Raw genomic sequence first — 5649 nt, 5'->3', positions numbered from 1 at the left:
AGATGAAGGTAGGAGAAGGCTGCAAACCATGGAAACAAGTGCTGCTGTAGTATGACAAGTCTCTGAACAGCAAGGCAACAGAACACTGCTGATATAGAAACGGGACAAATTAACGAACCACACGATATCCACATTAGTTATGTTACGATTGGATACTCCTATCACTATGGATTTGTCCTCGTACCTCTATCATTCCTTAGTGATCAAGTTGGCCGATACTCAAATTATTGATTTCCTTCTTACTGACTCTTCGTTAGTATTACTCATGTGTTGGTGATAGGTTAGTCGTTTAACAAAGCATAAAAACAATAGATATATTGAAAAAATTAACCGTTCATATATTCTATTTCAATTGTTGCTTTTCATACAGCTGGAAAGAAACAGAACACTTGTTTGCCGCCATTTAACACAACTGGGCATAAAAATACATTAAACCGTGAATAATTCAAATCCATACATTTTCCTTTACATGTCGTATAAGTATACATCGTCCACTGCAAAATGTTGACACTGCTGTTTCTTAAGCAATAATAAACAATCAATATCCATGAAGTGTGTGCACGTAGTTCAGTGGTTGGCTAGTCGTCTCCTCTCTCAGTTGTCCAAACATGTTCAATGACAATTCGGTCTGTTCCTTTAGACATAAAACAGTGTGGACATTCTTTCAATGTAAATAGAATGCTTATAAAATCTCGATTGACTCTCTACATATTGCTACTGCCGGTTTCCATTTTCATGTAGATAAATACTTTTGCATTTCCGGTTATTCAGCTTTCAAAAAATTATTTTAAGATAAAAACAGCATTTATATCACACAAAGTACAACAAAGGCTTTATTCTCTTTAATAATTATGATAGATTTCAATATCTTACAATTACCATTGATTTCCCGTTTTCTTTGGTAGGTTTATTTTTCCCGTTTTCTAATAGTTGATAATCACTTTCAGATGGCATTACTGGAATCATCACAAAATTAGTATGCCTGTCTTTGAATTGCGCTTCTTTTTATTTATTTCTCTCTGACCATGGCCCCCATTTGTAGTCTTTCATGTCTCGCCTCACAGGACAGATGTGTTCCTACGCTCTGTATTTCATATCTGTGTTGCCTGATGTCGTAGTGTCTACTCGTCTTTTCGGTAAGTCAGACTTTATTTAGCATTATGGCAATGTTTGTGTGCATTTTCCTTCAGTTGGCTTCTTTGAGGTCTTTTTCCGCTTATCAATACGTATGAAGGATTATACAACTCATACCTAGATCATTTTGGTTTCGTTTAGAATGCCATGAATAAAATTTTTTCAGCCTTTGTCTTCTATATTCACATATCTAAATTTGGTGTAGTATGTTTACTAGTGTTAAATATGTGAACTACTGCTACTGGTAGCCTTGTACGTTCGTTTCGGGTTTTTTTTTCGTTTTTTTTTTGTAACTATAGGGATGTTTTTCTTTCGGTGAAATGTTTACAAAAGTGTTTTTTAAACTTAATGCAGTACTTTGCTATTTCTCCGTATGCTTAGGGATGGGATCAGGATAAACATGCCACTAAGGCAAGTGACATTGCGCTGGGTAATATGCGGTCATATATGTTCCGACCACAGCGTCGTACCAGCTACTGACCTGTACGGAGCTGTTGCCGTTCTTTTAGAGCTAGATTGTAGCTATTCCTCCCTGCGTTGTTGCTACCCATGCTTCAGTGAGGAGGTTTCAGGAGACTAGAGAAGAGGTATGGTGCAGGTCACTGATCCACTCTGGGTAAAACTCAATTTGCTGACACAAGTCTTGTCGTGATGAAAAGGTTAGGATGACCTCACGGCGCTGGCTCGGTAGCTGCCAGCTGGCTATCTGTTTCTCATGTTGTCAGTGTCCCCTATACGAAGCCACTTCATCCGTTTTCACACCAGAAGGCCACAATAATAGTACATGAACCAATATGATTACCTGCCTCTGGGGAGGTTAGGTATGGTTTCATAGATTAAGTTCGGCTGAGCGGGAAGATACTCCACTAGATCATGGTGAGGTAGGGTAGGCTCGGTCACCTGCAAAGCCGTGGCTACTATAGTGTCACTGTGAGGTGGCCCAGAAATGGCCGGTGAGTGGTGGCTACTGTACCGAGTTATGGTGAGGTAGGCTAGGGTCGGCTGGCCGGGCAATGCTAGCTTGTCTAATGGATCGTGGTGAGGTAGGCTACGGTGAATTGAAGAGACGAGAGGTTGGTGCTCAGAGGTCGCACGATCAATCTCCCTGATAATGTGTTCTCCATAAGACACATCGCACATGAAGTTGTCCTGTCCTCAAACACCATGAAGTGGAATAGAAGATGTGTAGTGAGCGGTAACCTTAACGACTTAATATAAGTTGTGTAAAAAGGAGTGGGACATGGCAGCAATGATGGAAGTATAGAAAAACTATACATGGGTGAGGCTGTTTTGATAAAGTACGCAACATATCTCGAAATATAATCATCATTGTAACACATTTTCATATAGATATGTAGATTATTCATGTTATGAAATTAGGTTTATAAACATATAAACTTGATAATTAAAATATAAAATTCTCAATTTAGGTAACCTTGTGAACATGCTTGTTTTATTGTTGGCAGAGAGAACATGAGCGGCAGAGGCAAACCCCCTCCAGCGAACGTGATGGGCATAAGGCGTCTCCCCGTTGAGCGGCAGGCGAATTTTGCACGACAAAGGAGCACACCAGAGAACTACAGCGAGGAATGGACGCCTGAGGGAACACCACACATTCCCAGCGAAACTTAGATTCTAGTCTGAAGCAGTGTTCACGGAGGACATGTTTATCCAACTCTGGAGGAGGAACTGCGCCTGGTAAGGAGTTAATGATTTGTCTTACCTAGAAAGTCTTCCTAAAGGTAATAAAAAAAATTCATGCGAATAGCCTAATTCTAATGATATACTGTTTATACACTACAAATGATATAACACCTGCCGAACCACTAAAACGTTAAAATCGCACAGTTTTCCATAGGCACAAATGACTGCGCCAACATGAGCGAGGAGGCCCGGTCATGTCACTTTACCTAGTGCATCTACAGGAAAGTGACATTACATTGCCTGGGTGACGTTTCAACATTGGAGGTCGATTTACTGCATCAACTGATGCAGTAACTGCTGGAGGATCGTTTCTTGCCGTCTCTGCTGGCGAAGGGTCTACCACAAGTACCCCGTCCACACTGCTCGTGTTGTTCAACAATAGACCTTAGGAACAAGACGCCCTACAGCTCCTGGAGAAAGCCACGAAAGGAACAGACCTAAATTTGTTTGGGCAAAATGGTGTACACCGGAAACCGTGAGACGAGATGACAGCCAACAACTAACCTCCCGTCACACCATACCGGAACTCTACAACTTACCCTTATATTAAATGTCCTAAAATTTTCATTTTCTTATAATTGATGTTTATTAGTGCTTAACATTAGGGCAATAAATGCAAAGGGCAATGTAACTTAAAATACGTAAAGAAAATATATTATTTCACACTGATATATTTTCATGACCAGTTTCAGTTAAAAATTCGGTCACCAACCCATTTTTGTTTATCTTTCCACTGTATTGAAAATAAACATTAACCTTTTCATTATATCTATTGTTTTTGGGAACGGGGCATGTGTACGAAGGAAGAAATCGCCCTAAAAAAGAAATTAACTCAGTAAACCAAACTTAACAAATGACGATATGATGTATCAAAATCGTGCTTAAGAAAAAATCTATATATAAGATTAATCATCGAAACATCATAGATTGGATATTTTGTAGCATAAATTTTTTAAATTGCCCTTGTGCTCTAACGAACCAAAAATACAACACACTTGGCTCTTTCTACTTCTGCTCCCCACATATTACCCTTCTCAAACTAAAAAGGGTCAGGATACATTTGATAATAAATGATAATTTGTTTACCCGCCCCATCGTAGAATTGATGTTTAAGAAAAAATCCATTCCCAAATAAAATTACTGTATACATAAAGAAAAGGGTAAAGCTTAACTTAACTGTACCAAAAAAAAAAAAAAAAATTTATAAGAAGGAATTGGAAGCAACATTCAGTACGAATAAAACTGTGGGATACTTTTGTTTTATGAAATTTTGCAAAAACAAATATATTATAAAGATAACTTGTATTTCCCTACAGTACGTAAGAAATTTTCCATTAGAATGGGGGTTTTGCATACATCGAAAAGAAATGCAAATCTTAAACTTTTTTAAGATACGAAAGAAATTGGGATAAAAATGATAAAGAAGAAGTTTTTACTCATCGCTTATACATATACAAAGTTTTTTCTAAAGAATTTTCCATGGGTACTCGTTTCAAAACTGTAAGTTTACAAGCAAGGGCCTGCGGGTTTTGCATGTTGCCAAAATTAATTTTTTGGCCCATTTTAAGATTTACAAATGTTGGATTCGGAAACATTCATTTTTTCCCTTGAACTTCAGACAGACAGTAAAATTAATCTATTTTACTTTTTTTTGGCTTTAATTTATAATTACTTATTTCCCTTGTTCTCGTACAGTGTTTAAATTGAAATTTTAAATTTCAAAAATTTATCAACAAAAGCGGCATTTACTGCCTGAACATACCGGGTTCTTAAGCTTTGAAAAATTACTTTTGATTTGTAAAACAATCTTTTTGCACCATGTCCCATACACTATAAATTTTCTTTAAAACTAGGTTTAAGCTGTGTTTTTATTTTTTAGCTTTGTGTTTCATTGACTCTATGCTTTGATAACCCATTTTTGAAATTACGCTTTCATGAGTATATGCATTACATAAACTCCCCCAGGGGGGGAAAGCATGGGTCCGGAATATCTTAAGCAATCCCTATATTGCACCAAATAAATAAAAACACATAAATTTGTTTCATTTATTATGTAAGATATTTGGGAATTTAAAAGTTTTAAATAAGTTTGTATCACGGTTTTTTGATGCATAAGCAAAACATTCACACGAAATAGAACAAAGGCTTTATTCTCTGCAAAAATCATTCCCTTTAAATTTAATATATTACAATTTACTTTTGATTTACTCATTTTACTCTGGGAGTTTAGGTTTATTTTTCCTATTTTCTAAATTTTTTTGTCGCTCTTTCAGATGGCGTACTGCTACACAAAATTCGTAGTCAGTGTTTATATCATTTCTGTGGCTATGGAAACCCTCTGCTACTTGTAGTCTTTTAATACTCTTCTTTTAGGGAAAATCAGACTTACTTTCTTTTTGGCAATGTTTTTTTTAAATTTTTCCTTGACAAGTGGGGTTTTTTGAGTCTTTTTCCGAGTATCAATACGTAAAGGGAAAGGGTTACACACCTTAGCTTACCATTCTGTTTCGTTTTTAAAGCCATGTTTAAATTGTTTTTCACATTCTATCTCAGTTTCCTTCACTTCTTTCTTCGGGTTTTTCATATGTTTAAAATTTGGTGTTATGTCTATTAGCTTAAAATGGAAATACTGATTCTGGGACCTTTACTTCGGTTTTTTTAATTTAGAGCAGTTTTTATATTTTTCCAAACCCAAAAATTGCTTTTCAAAGGAATTTTTTTATAAAATTAATGCAATACTTTGGATTTGTCCTAAAACCAAGCTTGGGTAGGGTTTTAATAACTTGCTTAAATCAGGCAATCCAAACCCCA

At 36.5% G+C, this 5649-nt stretch overlaps 1 long non-coding RNA gene across 1 annotated transcript; it reads left to right on the top strand.

The window, feature by feature from the left end:
* Window positions 1-607: 607 nt before the first annotated feature.
* LOC139748409 (uncharacterized) lies at window positions 608-3267 on the top strand. Its single transcript, XR_011712659.1, has 3 exons — window positions 608-1136; window positions 2601-2832; window positions 2983-3267. It is a non-coding gene; the product is annotated as an uncharacterized lncRNA (long non-coding RNA).
* The last annotated feature ends 2382 nt before the right edge of the window (window positions 3268-5649 follow it).

The sequence above is a fragment of the Panulirus ornatus genome, unplaced genomic scaffold, assembly GCF_036320965.1.
Source record: "Panulirus ornatus isolate Po-2019 unplaced genomic scaffold, ASM3632096v1 CTG_1703_pilon, whole genome shotgun sequence".
Taxonomy (NCBI): domain Eukaryota; kingdom Metazoa; phylum Arthropoda; class Malacostraca; order Decapoda; family Palinuridae; genus Panulirus; species Panulirus ornatus.
This window is presented reverse-complemented; position numbering and strand designations above follow the sequence as displayed.